Here is a 22,703-nt window from a genome sequence, read left to right as displayed (position 1 = left end):
GGTAGTGGCCAGCACCCTAGGACGACAGCAGTCGGCGCTCCGAGTGGCACCGCAGATCCATTCTCCAGAGATGTATCATGAGCTGTGCACAAGAGGGGGCAGCAGCGGGGGGAGCCAGCATATCAGGCACACAGCAGAAAGGCTGCCAACCCCCTGCGTGGGATCAACACTGTGTACAAACAAGATACACGAATCTGCCCAGCATCCCAAAAAGTGGTGTACCAGGGGAGCTGGGATTAGATCCCCAGCCTTTGATTCACATTCCTTGATGCAAACCACCTCCGCTCCCTCGTCTGTGTGGTGGCCCCCTGTTTCTGTGTGTGCGCTGAAGTACACTAACCGCATACCGCTTCTTTCACTGTACAGTGTGTTAGTGGTGTAAGAAGCACAAACACTTTCAGAATATTTACATTACAATTCTGCTACTTGAGTTATTTAAAATACTATTTTGGTTCGGACGGTGACGCCATTAACAAAACCCTTTGCCTTTCCCATCACTAGAGTTTTCATTTCTTTTATTGATCCGACTCGTCAGCTCCTTCTGAAGCCGGTTTGGAAGGCTAGTCATTAACTTGAAAGGGGAGCTGCAAACACGTCTCTGCCTCCTGCCTAACACTGAAGGTGGTACAAAAGGGGGTGGTGATGGATGGAGCATCTGAACCAATCAAACACTCACACCCAGTCAACAGATCTGGGTTTAATCCATCACCGTTCTTTAGCCCACTCTGCCACCCCAGTACAGACATGGCCATATGCAAATCAGTCTGACCCTGTGTCTCATGGAAACAGTCCAGCCCGAACTGCCAAGCCATGCCTTCCCTGGACCGGATTCAAGCTTCCTAGGACCGGTTTCTGGCATTGCAGCCGTCTTCAGCCCGGCTTGCTTGAATCCAGTGGCAAAGTGAGCAAGGGACTCACGTCTGAGCATACCCTGCCAACTTATGGCAAACAAAGCGGTACAAAAAGGGGTAGTGATGGACGGAGCATCTGAACCAATCAAACACTCACACCCAGTCAACAGATCTGGGTTTAATCCATCTTTAGCCCACTCTGCCACCCCAGTTCAGACATGGCCATATGCAAATCAGTCTGACCCTGTGCCTCATGGGAACAGTCCACACTGAAGGTGAGCACAGAGCAGGGCAACAGCTGATGCCATGACCTACCATGGCTAAGAACAAAGATGTGTGTCAATGAACTGTGGGCAAACCCAGGAAAGAGGCTGAAATATTTCACATCACCCAGCCAACTCTTGTTGAATCAGATCCCCTGAAATCAGATGTATTTATTTCAGTGTTTCATATCGTCATTTTATAATTTATTCGACTTGTTGAAATACATCATATGCCATGTGATACATAATACAGGAACCAGTATCGTGTATTACTTCTACGCCCTGAAGCCGGTGACACATATTGTAGGAAACCTATTGGTCATGTGTTTGGACTTGAGTCTCTCAAATTTTTGGGCTTGACGGAATATCGTGGCTCCGGATGCCCTCAAGTGCCCTAAAGCACAGCTGTGGGTTGTGAGTTTTTTTGTGTGTAGTATTTTCACAAGTAAGGCTATTGTGCACATCGGCGCGAGAGTGCTAGCGCCGCGCAGCACTGCACGCACAGCGCTTGCTGAAGCAAAGAGGTGCACATTTCAGATGAAAGCCCCTGGGTAGAAATGGGCCACATTGTAGTGCAGGTTACCATTAAGAAGAGCTAGTATTAAAACAAATGCTGCCACTGACTGGGTTAATAAGCCATTACTAGCAGGTGTGAGCACCTGGGATGAGGAACAAGAGATACTATGATGCTATTAACCTGCCTGCACCTGAAGCCGCAGGCTGTACGGTCTCGCCAGCAGGACAAAGAGGTTCCACGGCAGATGCGGACATTTTCGATTGAAAGGATGAAATGCTGTGACGCCGTCACTGTGCACGTAGGTATTTACAGATCGTGCAGATGTTATCCCTTCCGGGTTAATCTATGTGCATCAAAAAAATCTTTGCTCTTAAGTTGACTCGCGCCTGAGTTCTTGACCCAAAGTACGCCCACCAGTAATAAAATAGTTTAGTGTTACTTTCCGGATAACCGCATATATCTGTGGCCATAGAGGTATTTACTTTATACCTACTGGGGCTTGTTGCCCTTTTGTCAGACTGATCCGAACTACTCAGCAGAGATTTCTCTACACGATCATAAATGTTTATGACCATTTGAGTCTCAAATTGTGTGCAACAACTGCGCGTCGCTCTAGAATCGCAGTTTATTTAGGTGTTTTGAAAAGTGTTGTCATCTAAACATGGAATGCTGAAATATGCAGGAAGAGAAAAAAAAAGCATAAACGCGAAGCAAGTTCAATAGAGTCGACTAGAGCCCAGCACGTAAAGGTGGAAAACCCTAGCCAACATTTCTTCATCATGAGCCCTCAGACTTCGGTCAAACGGCCTCCTGAGCAGAGCAATTTTAAGGGCTTCGGGCCTCTGAGGTACCCGACCCAGGTCACCCCTGAGGTGGGGATCTGTGAGGTTCCACGGGTTTGGCATGAGCGCTTCCAAAGGGCGTCTGTACTCCTGCTGATGAAACGTGTGGCTTTGAGGGGTGAGACAAGAGGACAGGGATGTGTCCTTGCATACAGCTCTTACTGCTTGTGCTCTAGTTTGGCACTACATCAATACCACGTGTATATATTTATGCCAGCAGTGAAAACAAAAGCTGCCCAATAACAGCTTATCTAGAGCAACGCTACTAATAAACACACATTTATTACTAAAGTGCGAAGCGCAACTTCCAAGTATAGCAACATTGACTTGAGAAACCAGCATTGAAAATGCAATGGGTCTCGCCTTTGATCAAGTTAAAGCCATTTGCTTTGCTAATAGTATTGTATAGCAAAGCAAATGGCTTTAACTTAATAAAGGCGAGACCTATTGCATTTTTAATGCTTGTTTGTCCAGTGTGGAAGTTGGTCATGTTCTTCTCCCCTCCCCCCCTTTATCCATTAGTTTGGGTCCTATTTGACTCTGATATAGTCAATTGCTCATATTTAGTGCGTGTGGTTGCACATTCTATGTTGTTGCAGAAATGTTGTGACTTGCCATAACTTCCTGTGGCTAAAGTCTTGTTATTATTGACTTCCATGACATTCATGTGGTGGCACACTACTTGTTGTTTCCCGTAACATTCATTTGCCGTTTGCTTTATAGGAGGGTATTGTTCTTTGTTTAAGCATGACTGTTTCTATGACGCGAATACTCTGCTCTCACCCTTCAGTCACTTACATTATGTAGTTTTTTTTTCTCTACAATGCAGAGTGAGGTTTCCCTTCATCTTAATATTTATTTTCATTGTCGTTTAAAAAAATGTTTAACCCTCTTTTGACACTGTTACCACTCGTTCAGTTTTAGTGTTGGTTCCGCGTTGTGGCCCGTACAAGTTGACCCAGTAGAAAACTGACGTCCACGTGCCGGGAGGGACTTGCATGGCTCCACTGACATCATATCAGTGTACAACGTCAGAGCGGAGCTATGCAACGCCATCCTCCGGCGCGCAGAGGTACTGCTGAAAAATCTCCGGATCCAGACTGGCGCCTTGGGGGATATTCTAAGTTAAGGAATCTGTGGCTAGACTGTATCTCTACCAGATACATCGTTACAGAAGGTAAGTAACTCGTTCATTAATTGTCCTCCCGTGAATACACTGTTGACTGGTCGTTTTTCACTTTTTGTGAATTTTGTTTATGTATTGGAGGGCGCGCGATCCCTGATGCCCTGCTCGCTCTAGTTCCTCCCATCTTATTTAATGAGGGTTTTGATTTTTGGGTGTCAGTAAGATCTGAAAGAAACACGTTAGTGTTAGATTCCTTACCTTAGAATATCCCCAGGTGTCAGACTGGATCCGGAAAGTTTTCATCAGCAGTACCCTTGCGCGTCGGTAGGCGTCGTCTGCGGCTCTGCCCCTGTCGTCGGCGTCGTGCTTGCCGGGATGACTTCGTCAGAGTACTTAGACTCCGCCCTCGCATGCTGACGTCAGTTCTTCTTTTTTCTGCGCCAGCAAGCGCAGATCCGGGAAGAGCATGTACCCTTAGTCACTTTTTGACTAACTTTTTGGTCTTTTTGACTATCTTTTTTCGAGCCGACTTTGACTCCTGGTGCCGGTAGGGATGCCCGGTTTCAAGCCGTTTAACGCTGTGAGAAAGTGCCATCTTTCTTGCATTGGTATGCCCCCACTTTTTGCTGATTTGCTAATGTTCTTTGACTGAGTGTGCCCTGGGCACCTGCCAACCAGGTACCCAGGGCCTGTGTTCCTTCCCTAAAGCTGTGTTGAAACAAAACCCAATTGGCATCTCTGGCCACCTATCAGCCCCTAGTAAATTGTACCCTAGGTACTCAGGGCATGGTGACCAGAGAAGACCCCTAAGGGCTGCAGCACTTATTGTGCCACCCTTAGGTGCCCTGTACCCTGACAGCCACACAGGCTGAGTGTCTAAGTACAGAACCAAACAATGAGCCCTGTGCCCCTACTGTACCCAGGGCCATTCCTTTTTTTTTAACACACTTTATTCACAGCTGTGCAAGTCATAAGAAAACAGTTACGTATGCATTCAACAGCCAGCTTTTCCGTTTTCTCCCCAACCATGTCTCGCCTCAATCATAGGGTGACACATGAGTCACATACATTGGAATGAGTAACATAATGTCCCTGAATGTCTCTGATATATTTACATATTTCCAGCTCCAATGCGAATCAGCAGCATGCCTGCAACATTGTCCTGTATTACAAGAGGAGAGAACAAAACGACAAACTCAACTACCCTCCTCCACAGCACCATGATGGTTTCACTGAAGACTGAGAAGTTTGGTATCAAACTGCTCAGCACATTAAACCCGCACTGATGCCAGTGTGAGGTTTAATGTAAAATCCACCGGAGGGCATCTTAAAAAATGCCCCCTGAAACCTAACCTACAATCCACGTCTGGACTGAGTGGCTGCCCAGGCTGTCACACAGCAGACATGTTGCTGGACCCCTAGGTGGAGTGCCCCTCGCACTCCTGGGTCTGCAACAATGCACATCCTGGGCGAGGTGCTAGGTCTCCTCCCCCAGGATGGGCAGGGGGAAGCTTCAAAGGCATGCCGCCTCTGTGAGCTTCTCCAGACCATTTGCTGTACCCAGCAACTGGCCCCCACCAGGTGGTGGGAAGACTGGCGGAAAACCCTACATCAGGAAGGGGGTGGTGCCAGCCTGTGCCAACCCCGCCCCTCAGGCGAGGTGAAGCACGACCCCGGGCTCCGGCCATCTTGAAGATGGGAAGCCCTGCCCAATCACAACTAGGTTCCTACCCCCCTCCCACCGGAGAGGGGCCGGCTAGGGGGTGTACCCACCCCAGGACAGGGACCTATTGTTCTCCAGTATTAGGGGTGTCTTTCATAGATTCACATGCTTGAATATTCCCCGTCGTCGAAGTGGGAGTCCCACGGTATATAAAAAAAATAGCAATAATGCTAATATAACATAAATGATAATATCATATAATAATAAAATAGAGATAATACACTGTAAAAACCTCTACAATGGTAACTTCCATAGGAAGACAGTATAAGAGAAAAAACTCATTTGTAACATATCAGTGTCATTATGTTGGTCCAAACTGCAGCCAATCAGGCTCACGCACCCTCTAGAACCTTCTCCTCAGAAGCTCAAGCCCTCAGATTTTCTACCGCACGTCGTGTGAAGGGAGTCTCCCTGAGCTCTGCTCAGTTTTCTTCAAAGTTTGTCTCTTCTAATTAATTTTCCAAGAATGTCAAGTAAGAAGTCCTTGTTTAGAGCTTGCTCTTCATGTGGGAAACTGCGTTTGTTTGAGAAGGACCCCCACCAAAAGTGTATTTACTGCCTGTACCCTGACCACAAGGTGGATGAATGTAAAATCTGTAGAGCTCTTCCTTCTAAGACTCTCAGAGACAGGGAAGGTCGCCTTCTTATATGGTTGAAGCGCCTCCAAGATAAAGAAGATGTTCTGTCAGACGCAGTAAGTCTTCAGTCAGGCTGTTCCACTGTTCCTTCCAAGCGTGGGAGTGTTCAAAACTTGCCTTCTCCTTTTCTTCAGAAAAAGAAAAAGCTGGCTTTGCCTGTGGCACAATCTTCAAATTCTATGCCTTCTGTGTCAACGCCCACGAGACCTGGCTCTCAGGCGTCTTGTCCAGGCTCTATCAGTATTCTGACAGTCCTGACTCCCAGGTCGTCGACGGGCTCGTCGACGACCGTTCCGTCCACAAGATTGGCTTTGCTGTCTTCGTCGACGACCTCTGTGACGACGACGTCTGCTTCCTCGTCGTCGACGACGGTGATGTCGACATCCTCGACGTCGACGAGAACTCCTACGATCCCGTCGACGATCCCTATTGTCTCGTCGGCGACGAAGTTGCCGTCGACGAAGAAAACCTCTTCGACGTCGAAGAATTCCTCGTCGACGAAGGTCCCGTCGACGTCAGCCTCTCCGTCGACCACCTCGTCGACGTCGGTATCGTCGACGAAGAAGGCAACGATGGTTCCGACGACGAGAGCCCCGTCGACGTCGAGTGCTCCGTCGACCAGCTCCATGACGACGGCGTCGTCGTCGAAGAAGGCGACGCCGGTTCCGTCGACGAAGGTACCGTCGACGAAGGTACCGTCGACGACGATACCGTCGACGAAAGTATCGTCGACGAAGATACCGTCGACGAAGACACCGTCTCCTCAGATTCCAGCAAAGACGGCTCCGTCGACGCACGTTCCGTCGACGACGATACCGTCGACGACGAATCCCTCAGTGGGCCCTACCTCGTCGACGATGGCGATTTCTGCAGCGGCATGTTCAGGATCCTCGTCAGGATCGGGTTCTTTTGCCACCATGCCTCTGGTACCACTGCCTTCCTTGACCTCTGGCAGGGATTCTTCTATGCAGCTGCCGCCTCCTGATCTCCAATTACCCTCGCCTTTGATGGCAACTGATCACGAGACTGGATCTATGGGGGAAGATGATGACGATGAAGCTCACAGTCCATCAGAATTGATTATAAAATGTCAAGACTCCAGTTCTGACCAGGAGGACGTGGAGGAAGTGGTCCAACCGGATGACCAATTTGTCCAGTTGCCTATGGCATCTTTTCCAGTTTCTTTGTTTTCAAACCTCCAGCACATGCTGGATGACTACAACAGAAGGTTTCCGCCTACCCCTCAGGGTACTCCAAGCCACGCTCCTGCGGAGGACTCCGGCCCTGCCACCCATCCACAGTCTTTGGAGCAGCCTCTTTTGACAGAGCTTCCCCGCCCTCACCCCCCTCTTCTTCCGCAACCTGGTGCGCACGGGGTGGATGAGTCGGACAGTGAAGAAGGGGAATTACACCAGGATACTGACGATGATCAGGATCCAGATATGGCGGATTACGACGACTATCGGATACAGACACCTTCTCCGCAACAGCCAGAGGCGGGTGATGCGCCTACCATTGATACAGCAAGCTTCCATGTGCTGATGAATAAAGCGGCGGACCGCTTTAAATTGCCGAGAGAACAACGGCAAGAAGATTGCTTTCTCTACGATTTCAAAAACAAACCATGCAAACAAATTCACACCATACCAATCATAGAATTTGTATGGAAAGGAGGAATAAGAATTATGCATTCTCCTAACTCCTTGCCGGCACAAGTCCCTCGCCTGGAAAAGAAATACAAGGCTCCTGCGGGTTCGCCTGCTTGTTTGCTGTCGCATCCCAAACCGGACTCGGTTGTCACACAGGCGGCACAGCGACGATCACGTAATCCGGCGACTCCTCTCACTACTCCACCTGATAGAGAGGGTCGACGTTTGGACGCCATTGGGAAGAAATTTTCCACCATGTCCTGTACATCGGTACGCGCTGCAAATGCGTTGGCCATTCTAGGTCGCTTCGACAGGCAAATGTGGTCGGACATTTCCGCATTCGTTTCTCTAATTCCAGAAGCGTCCAGAGCGGAAGCCCAGCAAGTTCTCCAGGATGGCATGAGGGCGTCAGAGGAACTGATTGACTGCGCGATTGATGTGGCGAGTACGGGATTTCGCATCCTCGCCAGTGCTGCGGCTCTCCGCCGCCAGGGCTGGCTTAAATCCACTTCTTTCCGGCAAGAGGTCCAGTCGAAGATACTCGACATGCCCTATGACGGTGAATCTCTTTTTGGCGCTCACATTGACAAGGCGCTTGAGTCAATTAAAAAGGACACCGATACAGCAAAATCGCTAGTCTCCTTACAATTTAAGAAGCAGCCCTTTCGTGGCGCCCGTGGAAGAGGTTAGTCTTCCACGAATTTTCGAGGAGGACACACTCAGTACCGCCAATTCAACCAAGGCAATCAACGTTACTCCTCTCAGCAGTCTACTCGCCAAAATCAGTCACGACCCTATAAAGGAAAACCTACTTATAGGGGTGCCAACAACAAACGCCAGTGACTCTCATGTCACACAAGGAGTTGGAGGGAGAATCTCGCGGTTTTATTCCCAATGGTCTCTGATAACATCGGACCAATGGGTATTGGACATTGTTCGCAAGGGTCATGCCTTGGAGTTCACAGAGATTCCTCCTCATTCTCCGCCATCAGGCCCGCCACCTCCCCATTTTCTAGAATTGCAACATCAAGTTCGTCTTCTCATACTAAAAGGTGCAGTCGAAGTGGTTCCTATATCACAACAAGGGACAGGTTTCTACTCACGTTTTTTCCTCATTGCCAAGAAGACGGGAGAGTGGCGGCCTATACTGGATTTGAGAGCGCTCAATTTCTTTCTGAAACAGCAGTCTTTCCGCATGCTCACATTGTCAGAAGTCTTGCGGCTTCTCTGCAGCGGAGATTTTCTGTCCACAATAGATCTGCAAGACGCCTATTTTCATGTGCCGATTCTGCAACAACATCGCCAATTTCTGAGGTTCAAAGTGGGCGCTGTCCATTACCAATTCAAGGTGCTGCCTTTCGGCCTGCGTTCGGCACCTCGTGTTTTCACGAAGGTCCTGGCCCCAGTCATGGCTTATCTACGTCTTCAAGGAGTGCAGATTTTTCCTTATCTGGACGATTGCCTTCTGAAATCTCCGTCTCCTCTTCAGCTGGCTCACGACACAAGTCTCTGCCTGCGGACTTTCGAGTCGCTGGGGTTGACCATCAACGTGGACAAGTCACACTTAACACCATCACAACGAAGGAACTTCCTGGGTGCCATTCTCGACACGGAATTATCAAAAGCCTTCGTTTCCCAAGAACGACAGGTGAAAATAGTACGTCTGGTCACCCTCATCCGTTCAAAACAGTCAGTTTCTGTGCGCATGTTGAAGTCCTTTCTGGGGATGGCGTCGTCCTGCATCGCTCTGCTTCCGAACTGCAGGCTCCGCACTCGCCCTATTCAGGAGGAACTAGACCTGCAATGGCGCCAAGTGTCAGGATCCTTCAACGATCTAGTGAGAGTCTCGTCTCGCATGAAGGACAGTCTCCTTTGGTGGAGAGAACCATCCAACCTAAACGAAGGAGTTTCCTTTCTGGCCCTTCCTCCGGATCTAACGCTGACCACAGATGCATCCATGGAGGGTTGGGGAGCTCATCTCCTAGACCTTTCAATCAAAGGGAAATGGACACCGTCGCAACGAACATGGCATATCAACAGATTGGAGCTGCTGGCGATCTTCCTTGCTCTCAGATCTTTTCTGCCAGTAGTGCAAGGAGAGTCCGTGCTGGTTCAAACGGACAACACAACCAGCATGCACTACATGAACAAACAGGGCGGCACAAGATCTCAGCCCTTGTCTCGGCTAGCTCAGAAGATCTGGAACTGGGCTCTTCATCATCGAATCTCCCTGACGGCGGTCCATCTGCCGGGGGTTTCAAACATCCTAGCGGATTCGTTGAGCAGGTCCACATCGTCTACCCACGAGTGGGAGCTTCATCAACAAACTCTGGACATGGTGTTCCGCCGTTGGGGTCGTCCCCTGATGGACCTTTTTGCCACTCCACTGAATCGGAAGTGCCCCGCCTTTGCGAGCTGGCATCCTCATCCGGGGTCCAGCGGCAACGCCCTTCTCATGGACTGGAGCGGCCTGTTCGCCTATGCGTTTCCTCCCATACCATTGGTGCCGAGGACGTTGTGGAAGATGCGCAGGCAACCCTGCCACTTGATACTGATTGCACCTCGTTGGCCCAGACAGGCTTGGTTCTCAGAACTTCTTCTGTTGTCCCAATGCACGCCCATTCGTCTGCATCCACGTCCAGATCTTCTGTCCATGGACGAGGGCCAAGTCTGCCATCCAGACCCGACCACTCTTCAGTTATGGGCATGGAACCTGAATTCCTCGAATTCGCGAATTTAGAGATGCCCCAGGAATGCAGAGAGATTCTGGCTTCTGCTAGAGCTTCCTCAACTGTTCAAACGTACAAACTAAAGTGGAAACGGTTTTGCCATTGGTGCGCAGAAGCAAATGTCCACCCACTCACTTCTGCCCCAGAACAGCTGTTGCCCTTCTTTCTAAGCCTTGCTCAGTCTGGCCTCTCTCATGCCACCTTGAGGGTCTTTCTGGCAGCTATTTCACGTTTCAGACATGATGGCTCAACCTCTCTCTGCTCATCCAGAATTATCAGACAATTCTTTAAAGGTCTCTTCAGGAAGTTTCCTCCTATCAGACGCCCGCCTCCGACATGGCAGCTCAACGTGGTATTGTCACAGCTCATGAAGCCTCCGTTTGAGCCAATCCACAGAGCAGACAACAAGTTTCTTACCTGGAAGGTCGTTTTGCTTTTGGCCCTAACATCTTCTCGCCGTGTCAGCGATCTTCATGCTTTCACAATCAAGCCTCCTTATTTGCAATTCAAACCAGATGGGGTGTCTCTTCGGACCAATCCCTCTTTTTTGCCAAAAGTGCCTACAGATTTCCATCTGAACGAACCTGTCTTCTTGAAGACTTTCTTTCCGAATCCACAGTCACCGGCAGAACAACGCCTTCATTCCTTAGACATCAGCCGTTGTCTAAAGTTTTACATTTCAAGAACTGCCCCCTTCCGCAAATCAGATCAGCTTTTTGTAGCATATGGAAGAATGCGAAGGGGACATTCAGTGACAAAACAGACACTTGCAAGATGGCTCTCAGCAGCCATATCCTACTGTCACCAACAAGCTGGCAAGCCTTTACAGGGTCCTGTGAAGGCACATTCAACGAGAGCGATGGCGTCCTCCACCGCCTTGTTTGCCGGAGTGCCTCTACACCAGATTTGCCGGGCGGCAACGTGGTCGAATAGGCACACCTTTACCAGACATTACTGTTTGGATTCCATCAACGAGGCGGATACCGCAGTGGGGCAAGCAGTGCTTCGCCATCTCTTTAAATAAGGTGAGCCTCTGTTCCCTCCTCCTTTCTCTTCTGTGATTGCTATATGCTTTTAAGCTATGTGTTTACTTCTTGTGAAGATGCTTGCAATCCCAGTGCTAAGGAGTTACTGCTATCTATTCTATTCAAGCATGTGAATCTATGAAAGACACCCCTAATACTGGAGAAGAACTATTGTTACTTACCTGTAAACAGGTGGTTCTCCAGTATTGGTGTCTTTCATAGATTCACATGCGACCCACCCTTCCTCCCCTCAGAGGCTCTCTTCTCCTCATACGCTATTATTACTAGTGCTACGAAAATCTGAGGGCTTGAGCTTCTGAGGAGAAGGTTCTAGAGGGTGCGTGAGCCTGATTGGCTGCAGTTTGGACCAACATAATGACACTGATATGTTACAAATGAGTTTTTTCTCTTATACTGTCTTCCTATGGAAGTTACCATTGTAGAGGTTTTTACAGTGTATTATCTCTATTTTATTATTATATGATATTATCATTTATGTTACATTAGCATTATTGCTATTTTTTTTATATACCGTGGGACTCCCACTTCGACGACGGGGAATATTCAAGCATGTGAATCTATGAAAGACACCAATACTGGAGAACCACCTGTTTACAGGTAAGTAACAATAGTTCGTCCCTACCCTTGCCCTACCTGTAATGCCCCTAAATTCAGTATTTAGGGGCTCCCTGAACCTTCCTTCCTCAGATCTGGATAAGAAAAGATGTTTAAGAAGAAGACCCGCCGTGCAACTGCTCACATCAGGACGACCCCCACTGACTTGGCCCCAGCCCTACCGGCCTGTCGATCCTGGAACCTGCTCCTGCTTAATCCCGGCGACTCCTGCGGACAGCAACATTGGGACCCCCGGAGGACCTGCCTGCCTTGACCCACTTAAAGACTGGGCTCCCATAAGCAGAGGCTCTGCTTCAACAACCAAACCCTGGTGCCAGCCAGGAAGCTCAAGACCTGCCCTCTCTGCACCCGCCAAGCCCGGCCCGTGCCCGAGTGATCCAAGTCCACGAGGATGTCCCCTCGGCGACTGGGACCCGAAATCCAGTGCCCAAAGACCCTCCACGACGAACCAGACGACGCCTGCAGTCTCAGAACCAGTGACCCCTCCAACTGCGACCAACCAAGGATAAGATTTCCCGACTACCAAAGACACCCCTGCACCCGGCGCCCTGCGGCTCCCTTTGAGGTACCTACCTCTTCTCCAGGATCCCAATTTACCTCTCGAAGTGGTGGTCGCACCTGAAGAATCTCGATCCCCGAGTCTGCAGCTTTTGTTACCTTTTTACCTTTCCCATTGAATAACATTGAGCGCCCAACGGTTCAAAAGCACCCTCACCCAGCCGCCCGAGTGCCTCTGGCAGTACAACATTTGCCCATACCGAGTGACCAGGAGCCCAGCTCCCATAGCCGCGTGGCCTGCTAGCCAGCAGCCACCAACCGAAGGCCCCCTGCCCCTCTTTGGCTAACATTGGGCCTAACTGCCTCTGCACCCGGCTGCCCCTGTGCCGCTGAGGGCGAACCAAGTGTAGCTACCTGACCCTGGGGGACCCCTGAGTCTATGCCCAGAACCTTAACTTCACCAGCCGAGTACTCACCTGGAAACCAGTAACTCACTTACCTGCCATTGGATAACATTGACTGGTTTGACTCGAAAAATCTTCTGTCTACTTTTGAAAACTTAAAATATTCCTATAAAATCAATCGAGTAACGAATTCCAACGTACTCACCTGTGATCAGGAGAGAAGCCAGTACTGTACCTTGTAGCCCAGTATTGAACCACAAAAGTAATCCAAACCGGGTTTACCCGTAACCTGTATTTTCTCCATAGGAATCCATTGTCTGCTTTTCTATGAAATTTCTTCTAAGTGTCTCCTTTTGAAAACTTGAAATATTCTTTAAAATTTGCACATACTACTGAAACGTAATTACTCACCTGTCGTAAGTCGAGACCCCAGTGCTGGACCTAGGGCCCCAGTACTGGATTACAAAAGTAACGAGAACGTACTTTACATGCAACCTGAATTTTCTCCCATTGGATAACATTGCCAGAAGTGTGAACTTTTAAAATACCTTTTTATTCCTTAAAAATCATTGCAATAACCAAAACGTTTTTACAAAACTGTTTCCAGCTTAGACCCCAGGACTGAATCTAGGATCCAGTCCTGGACTTACAAAAGTGATCTACAAAGTAATCAACTGTAATTGTGTAGAAAAACCCATTGAGCTCAATGCTAAATTGTGTGTGGAACTGTGTTGCCTATTGCAACCCCTGTACCTATTGTGTTTACCAAGTCATTGCCTTTCTGCAAATCAATAACCTGAGGTTACTCATCACGGAGAAAAGTATATTTTGATACCTGTTGGTTCTAGAAATAAAGCAACTATATCTTTTGATATAAAAACAATTGGCCTGGAGTTCAGTCTTTGAGTGTGTGAAACCTTTTGCTGACTGAGTGTGTACAACAAATGCTTTACACTGTCCTCTGGTACTGCCTTACTGCTCGACCAAGCTACCACTTTTGAGAGTAAGGTCAGCCCTGACTTTAACCTCTGTTATACCTCTGGGGTTGGTGGCCTCTATACACACTGCACCTTACTTTGGTCCAGTACATATAGAGCCACTTTCTCACAGACGCCTGTCACCGACTGATGTCAGTTACCGACCCCCACCGCCGGTGTCTCTACTGTTTAGGGGCCGACCGCGACGACAAGTTGTGCCCGACTGTCGGGCCTTAACCTCGAAAGCTAGGCGAGAGCTGTCGCGTAAGCTCTTGAGCTCTGGCAGTCGGCTCTGCGCCGCTTGAGGTCCCGGTCAAGGAGGAAGTAGAGAGACCGGTTGCGGAGCCACAGCCATCACCACTCGTTGGGTTCCAAGTCTTCGCACTCCGGTAAGTCGAGGCATGGCAAGAAGTCGTCGAAGAGGCGACATCGCTCTTCTGACTTCCCTCGCCGGTCACGTGACTCAGCCCGAGGGTTCGGGTGGCACCACCCGCGCGGCTCCACCGGAGCCGCATCCAGCTTCACACCCTCCGGTCCCTGGACTTAATGCGACTCCGGGTGAGATTCGAGACTTACTCGTGGCCATAAGTACTCTTTCCGCCGTCGTGCCTTCAGACCCTGCGGGTCCGACTGGGGGTCCTAGCGTGCCGGCGCCTTCGGACCCGGCTTTGTCGGCGACTTCGGTCCCGGCGCCGCAGGACCCCCCGGGATCCACGCCTGGATCCCGGTCCACATTAGTTGACCTTATGACTCCTCCGCTGGCACCGACTCCCACGGTGCCACTCCCGGCGCCATCCTCGGACGCCACCGCCCCTGGTTTCAGTCCGCGTCGGAGCGATGCCGCTCGGCACCGTCTCCGGTGTCGATGGGTGAGCACTTTGCCTAAGATCCGGTTCCGTCTGTGTATCAGGACACGGATGACGGGGAGGACTGGGAGGGGTCTGAGGTCCCTCTGGCACAGCAGTGCCAGTTAAGTCAGGACTGGACAGATGATGACCTGGGGGGATGCCAGTGGTCTTGACACATCGCCTGACACTGGTTTTCTCTCATCTCCTTCCGTGGCTACGGAGGAGGGAGCTAATTATGCTATGGTGTTGCGCAGGTTGGCCTTGGCACTTGAGGTCCCTGCAGCGGCCGTGAGGACTAACCTCCTCACTTAGGTGCTTCAACCGCCAGTAAGCTCTTCGGAGCCTATGCTGCCGTTCAACGAGTCCCTCACTGACGTTCTGATGGGCACTTGGTCCAGGCCCTCCACAGTGTCCCCTGTGGATCGGAACGTGGCCTGACGCCACCGCCCGGCTCCGGGCGACCCCTGCTTTCTGTCCACCCACCCAGAGAGACTGGTTATCCAGGCCTCCATGTCCTAAACCGCATTCCTGACCGCTCCCCCGGATCGGGAATCCAAAAGTCTTGATCAGTTTGGGAAGAAACTGTTCTCCTCAGTCAGCTTGGGGTTGCGGTCCATTAACACTGCATGCCCTTTGGGCTGTTACACCCACTCTCTGTGGGATACGGTGGCGGACGTGCTGCCCCAGTGTCCGGCGGAGGCCCAGACACGGCTCGCCCAGGCTCTTGCTGAGGGGCGGGACGCAGCACGGTATTCCATCCGATGTGGACTTGATACCAAGGACTCGCTAGGCAGAATGATTTCCACGACAGTGGCGGTATGTTGCCACGCCTGACTGAGGTCTGCCAATTTTTCAGGGGATGTCCAAAACACACTCATGGACATGCCGATTGTTGGCAGTCGCCTTTTTGGCGACAAAGCAGACAGCCCGCTTGAGCGTTTTAAGGACTCCAGGGCTACGGCCAAGTCCTTGGGCCTGTCTGGCCAGCGCCGGCAAACTTCTGCTATTCGCCCCACGTGGCCAAGGAAGGGGCGCCCTCACACGTTTGTCCAGCCACAGGCCGCAGACCCAACCTAAACGTGGTCTCGGTGCCCGCATTGGTGGTGCAGGGGGCCAGAGGCCTGGTCAGACCACATCTGCTCCCGCAGCATCCACCTTAAAGCCCTCCTAGTCCAAGCTTTCAGGCCAATTCAACGCCAGTGGGAGGCAGGGTTCGCCAACACCTAATCCACTGGCGTACCATAACTTCGGATAGGTGGGTGCTGCAAATCGTCCGAAGGAGCTACTCCCTCCCTTTCGAGGCGACCCCTCCAGCCATGCCACCGCAGTACCACCGCATGTCGAGGGAACACTTGCGACTTCTGCAGGAGTAAGTTAGGGCCTTCTTGGCCAATGGGGCCTTCTCGGCCAATGGGGCCATCGAGCGCGTTCCTGGGCCAGAAGTAGGACGTGGTTGTTGTTCCCACAACTTTCTGCTTCCTAAGAAGGGCAAAGGGGGCCTGCGCCCTATCTTGGACCTCAGGAGCGTCAACGGCTTCCTCCGAAAGGAGAAGTTCAAGATGCTGACTTTAGCTCAGGTCCTGGCTGCCCTGGAGACTGGATGGGAGCGTTGGACTTGCAGGATGCTTATTTCCACATCCCCGTCCTGCCGGCCCACCGACGCTACCTGCGGTTCACGGTAGGCCACGAGCACTTTCAGTTTACGTGCTCCTCTTCGGCCTCACCAGTGTCCCTCGGGTGTTCACGAAAGTGATGGCGGTGGTCGCAGCTCATCTTCGCAGATCAGGGGTTCCAGTCTTCCCCTATCTCGACGACTGGCTGTTGAAGGCGGGCTCGCCCCAGACAGTCGTCTCCCACCTCCAGATTAAGGTCGATCTCCTGCACTTGCTGGGGTTGTCCATCAACGTTCCATAGTCACACCTGAGTCCCTCTCAGAAGCTCCTCTGTCCGGGGAAGTGTAGTGCAGGTGTTCACGGACAACACCACCGCCATGTAGTACTGCAACAAACAAGGCGGGGTGGGGTCGTGGACTCTGTCAGGAGGCCCTGCGCCTCTGGACATGGCTGGATATCCCCATGGTTAACCCTGATGGTTCAACACCTGGCAGGTTCGCTGAACGCCAGGGCGGACAAACTCAGCCGTCGGTGCTCGGTGGATCACGAATGGTGTCTGAACTCGGACGTGGCGAAAGGCCTCTTTCTGCAATGGGGAGAGCCTTGGTTAGATCTATTCGCCACCGAAGAGAACGCGCAATGTCATCAGTTCTGCGTGTTGGAATTTCCAAGGCGGCCCTCGCTCGGTGACGCTTTTCATCGCGAGTGGAGCTGCGGTCTGTTGTATGCCTTTCCGCCTATACCACTTCTGCCCAGAGTGCTGAAGAAGATCAGGCGCGACCGGGCCCAAGTCATCCTTGTGGCTCCGGATTGGGCACGCAGGTACTGGTATCCCGAGCTACTCAGTATGTCAGTCGATCCCAACCCATCCCCCCCCCCCCCTCGAGTCGTCTGCCTCTTTAGGGGGACCTTCTGTCGCAGCAACAGGGGACGGTCCTCCATCCGAACCTGTCCAGTCTCCACCTACATGAGCGGAGATTGAACGGCGACAGGTGAGGCCATTTGACTTGCCTCCTGAAGTCTGTAATGTTATTCTGGCAGCCAGGCATCCCTCCACAAAAACTGTATATGCCTGCAGCTGGAACAAGTTTATGGCATGGTGTACAGCAAAGGCTGTGGATCCACTCACTGCCCCTCTTTCAGAGGTTCTCCTGTTTCTTCTTTCTCTTGCCCAGCAGGGCTCTGCTCTATGCACAATCAAAGGCTATATCTTGGACATTTCAGCTTTCTTGAGGCTTCCTGATCATCCTTCTCTTTTCAAGTCCCCTGTGGTAAATAGATTCTTGAAAGGCATCACGCTCATGTTCCCTCCTGTTCCTTTCATGATGCCTCAGTGGGACTTGAACCTGGTTCTTACTTATCTGATGTGCACTCCCTTTGAGCCACTTCATAATTGCCCTCTTCGTCTTCTGACTCTCAAAACTGCTTTCCTGGTTGATACAAGAAAAAGTCCTCCGAGCACACTAAATCAGTAATGTGCTGTAATAAGTCCTTCTTCAGATGTCAAGATTCAATCAGTACAGTAGATATGTAGTGTCTTCCAAGATTATTTATTCAATGTTCCACTTAGTAATCCAATAAACACAGCTCCAATTCAGAAAATAAGCATCCCTGCGCCAATTGATCCTCCTGCCACTAAATTACTAATTAACTCCTGTGCCTCTTTATCTCTATTCATGATTACCCCCGCGGCTGCCCTGTAACTGAAATAGACAATAAATAAATACTGGTAACCAGTTAAACACTCTGGGCGCACAGCAAATCAGGGGAAAGTAACAACATAAAGTACAACCGTGGTGCTCCAGGAAGTTGAGAGGTTCGTTACCACAACCCCAAGGTAAATCCACATTCGTGGATAAAAAGTAGATAGAAGAAAAAGTCCTCTGCGCACTTTCCTGGTTGCCATCACCTCTGCCAGAACAGTGAGTGAGCTCCAGGCACTTTCATCTAAGCCTCCCTTCCTCTCTGTCCATTCGGACAAAGTTGTTCTGAGGTCTCGTCCTTCTTTTCTGCCGAAGATGGTTACTGCCTTTCACATCGGGCAGTCCATCACCTTGCCACCTTCTTTCCGCATCCCTCGAAAGAGGAAGAGAGGCTCCACCTTCTGGACCCAAAACGTGCACTCTCTTTTTACCTAGATCGCACACGACAGTTCCGGGTGGACGACCAACTCTTTGTTGGCTACGTGGGCGCTTAGAAGAGACGGGCGGTGCACAGGCGGACCATCGCTCGGTGGGTCGTTTTGTGCATCAAGGTCTGTTATTCATTGGCTAAAAAGAAGCCTCCTGTGGGGCTGCGCGCCCATTCCACTCGGGCCACAGCGGCTACTATTGCCCTGGGTCGGGGAGTCCCTTTGCAGGACATTTGTCAGGCAACTACGTGGGCCGCGCTGTACACGTTTGCCAGGCACTACTGCCTGGACAGCCAAGTCCGGAGAGATGGCTTCTTTGGCTGTTCTGTTCTCCAGGACTTTCAGTTGTGATCTTGGTTCGCAGACCCTCCACCGGGGTTGGTATAGCTGGGGTATAAATTCTAAGGTAAGGATTCCAAAACTAACGTGTTTCTTTCAGATGCACAAGTTACTTACCTTCGGTAACAATATATCTGTATGAAACATTAGTTAGTGTTAGATTCCTTACCGCCCCACCCGTGCTCCCCGTTCTGTGAACCGATACCTAGGGTTAAGGTATCTCCCTTTGAGGGTCCTAGTTTCATGGCACTAGTGTTGGTTTCTTGCATGGGTCTGCGTTCCTGGCGCGGAAAGCCATGTACAGAACTGATGTCAGCGCGAGGGCGGCGTCTAAGTACTCCAACGACGTCATCCCGGCGATCACAATGCCGACAACAGACGAGGACCCGCAGACGATGCCTACCGACGCGCACGTGTACTGCTGACGAAAACTTTCCAGATGCAGTCTGACGCCTGGGGATATTCTAAGGAAAGGAATCTAACACTAACTAATGTTTCTTACAGATATATCGTTACCGAAGGTAAGTAACTTGTGCATTAAACCTGTAGGTTTGTACTTTGGTACAGGGTGGTTAATCTGACCTTGAAAAATGGGCACCTGAACTTCTCAGTGTTTACTTTTACAAAGTCTAGTATCTTGGCAAGTTTGAGTATGCAGGCAGTAGATCTTTTCATTCGGAACTTAACACTGACTCGTTTGCATTTATGAACTGCTTAGGTGGGTGCTTGCAATGTCATATGTTTGAGCAGGCTTAAAGTGAGGGTCATTTTGTTTGTCATGGTTGCTGGTCTGTGGTCACCAGTTGTGAAAACAGACTTTAAGTGGTAGGATTTTTTATTGTTTATCACCTCATGATGGAAAGGATGGTGGGTAAAGTCTTGGTCAAATTTGCCTTATTTTGCTGCTGCAGTTATCGCTGTTCACATAATGCACTACTGGTCATCTGATTAAGCTGTTGCACTGTTCCATATTTTTTCTTTTTTTTCTCCTTTGTTAGGTCCGACTCTGTTGTTAAAATTTTCCATAAGCAGAACAAGAACCAAACCCATGTGTACAGAGATGGCGTGTCGCTGAAGGACAGAAGCTGAGCGGGGATGCGAGAGGCCACGATTAGACCACATGCTGGCAGCACCTGAGTGGAACTCAAATGTTTTCAAAACAGATAAAACGAACAAAAAATATCCCCCAAAACTGTTCTTCTGAATGTAAAAGGTTTTCATAAAATGCCTTTGACTTCCTGTTGACCTCTTCCTGACCTGGAAAAGCATGGGAAAAATGTGAAGGGTATGCAAAACGGTTGTTGACTAATGTTGCTTCTTCCCCCGTTCTGCGCCCTCTCCCGACCTCCCCTCTCTACACCTCTTTACCAGCGTAAAGTGTTATTTAGCTGCTCAGAAACTACAGTTCGAGGGAGAGGTCGTCTATATAGCATGATGGACGGTTATATTATAGTTTAAACAGAAAGGAAGGAGAGGGGGAAGAATATATATTACTGAATAAAAGTTTTAAAAGAAATATGGCAAGTGTTGCGTCCCCCTGCCCCTTTATGAGCCACTGCAGTTAAGCATGCTGGAATTGTTATGACCTATTACACCATCTTCCCTTGAAAGGCAGCTGTCACACTACTCCAGTGGGCAAGGTTGGGGGTGATGGTTGGAGAAGAGGGAAATTACAGTACTTAACGGCCAAGTGGAGTGAGCACTGTCAAAGAGAAAAAGAAACTGGTCAATTGATATGGCGTCTGAGGTGCCCATTATTCTGCAAGTAAATTTTCGGATTTTACTTGCCTTTTGAGTTATGGGATATTCTTCACACCGACTGACTTCAGCCCTCCGTTGTGACGTTCTCTTTTGTCGCTTTCAGCTCATGACCAGCCACAATTCTGCCAATCAGCTGCTGCCTTTAAAAACTCTTTATTTCTTTTTTCTGAGTAAGCGACAGTGACGATTTTGTGCTGACAAAACTCCCATGTGCAGAAGAATCCCATGGATTGTAGACTCAGGGAATTAGAAGAGGCCTTGCACCAGTCAGGAATCCATGTTAAATTTGAGGCGCTCTGGCCTTGTTGGTGACTGACAGGATTGCTTATGATGCGACCCTTGCTGTAAGAATGTTTGACTACAAACGTACCTTACAAATGGATTTCAGTGTTTATTGCGTTTTTTTCTTTAGTTCATCCACCAGCTTCAGTCTTGCCATTACGCTAAGGAGTGCAGTAACTTCTGCCTAATGGCTCTGTTTCCAACACCACCCTTTGACTCCTAAATTCCCTTGGATTGGATCATTATTGAAATCCAAGAAAGAGGGTGCAGATTCATATATGTATATGCACATAAGATATAGTATTTTTGATTTTGGTGGTGGAGTACAATTCCTTGTATATAGAAGTACTGGAGCCTGGCCATGTCAGTGAAAATTGTTTGTATTTCTCCTACTTGGATGTTTTCTACGTGGATGGTTGATTGCTGATGCTCGTGCCAAGGAGTCAAATTAGTGTATTGGTAAATGGACTGTTACAGTTCAGGTCCGTATAATTTAGAGTTGGGCAAAGAGAATGATTGGTACATTAGTCGACATTCAAGGCCATACGGAGACAGTGCTGCAGAAGGCAACTTTTTATAGTATAGAACTTTTTCAGCTTGGCTCCTAATAGGATATTTGGTAAGATCACTGTATCAGCACTCATCTAGCCAAGTTCACCTTCCCTTTAGGCGATCCCACTCAGCAGTTTGCTCATGGCTTTTGACCACCCTAATAAATTGCAGTATCCTACACGCAGGAATGTCTGTGAGGTTTTTCAAGGCCAGAAACAAGACCGTAGTTATGATTCAAAATTATTTAAATATTTTTCATGCAGTGATACAGGTCAAAGACGTTAACCTGTAGATGTTTTAATATATAAGTTAAGCCCTTGATTTGTTTGAACTAAACTTTGAAGGGCCGATTCCTTTGGCCAGATGGGAATCTTGTTATAAATGCATCTCTGGGGATTTTTGCAAACAGTTGGTCAAATTCCTGTATTGGAATAGGCTAGTGTGTTTTTGTTCTGCTAGATATGTGCACAGCTGTCCCAAAGCACATTTTGTTTGAGGGGGCGCCTTTTTATGCATATAACAGATTAGGGTATTTTGCTGTTTTGTTTTTAATTTATTTTTTTTAAATACAGCACACCCTTGAACAGCGCCTGTGCTGTGAAGCTACCTCTGAAGTAAGGCTGTTTCCCAGCTCCTCGAAAGCGTGTTACAAATACCTCTTTCTAAGCAGCACACCTCCTTCCTCCCTGTCATTGTATATTTGTCTCCTCAGCCTTATGGAAGTGGTGCTACTGTTACTATGTGTATATAAACCTTGTATCTCTTACTCGTCTTCACATGTGTGTGATGTGTATGTTTATCGGCACTGGGCTGGTGGGGAAGCGGGTGGTTTGGGTAAGCTAGAAGAGGAATATGAGCTAAAGTGGTTAAGGTGTTGACTCCTCTTACTTTACGTTACCAGCCTTATAGTACTGCATCCATTAACCCAATCACATTGAGAATGGTGCATACTGCAGGAGAGAACACCACGCTAAGCGTATTTGCTCATTTTCTGCAAAGATCATTTCTATCAAAATTATTGTTGTCCTGTACCCTTAACTCTTAAATTACCCCACGCACCCATGCACTGGCCCCTTCATCTGCCAGGATGTCAATTGTGTGTTCCTTCCCTTGTGAATGGAAACCTTTCCATTGGACGGTACAGCATGAGGTATCCTAATACTGAAATAACTTTAAGCGAGCTAAACTGCTAAAAACTCATGAGTAGATAAATAAGTATGCATTCTTTAGGCTTTGCTTAGACAGAATTTTTGCACGTTTCATGCGGGTTTTCTTCATTCAGCTCTTAGATTTCACTTT

General features: G+C 49.3%; 1 protein-coding gene across 1 annotated transcript in view; it reads left to right on the top strand.

Moving 5' to 3' along the window:
- Positions 1–22,180, top strand: part of CSNK2A2 (casein kinase 2 alpha 2) — a 529,051-nt gene extending 506,871 nt beyond the window's left edge. The window contains exon 12 of the mRNA XM_078670241.1: positions 19,808–22,180. The gene's annotated coding sequence lies outside the window, so the exon portion shown is untranslated. The remainder of the gene's footprint in view (positions 1–19,807) is intronic.
- Positions 22,181–22,703: the final 523 nt, after the last annotated feature.

The sequence above is a fragment of the Lissotriton helveticus genome, chromosome 12 (assembly GCF_964261635.1).
Source record: "Lissotriton helveticus chromosome 12, aLisHel1.1, whole genome shotgun sequence".
Lineage (NCBI taxonomy): Eukaryota > Metazoa > Chordata > Amphibia > Caudata > Salamandridae > Lissotriton > Lissotriton helveticus.
Note: the sequence above shows the minus strand (reverse complement) of the source record. Positions and strands in the feature narration are given on the sequence as shown.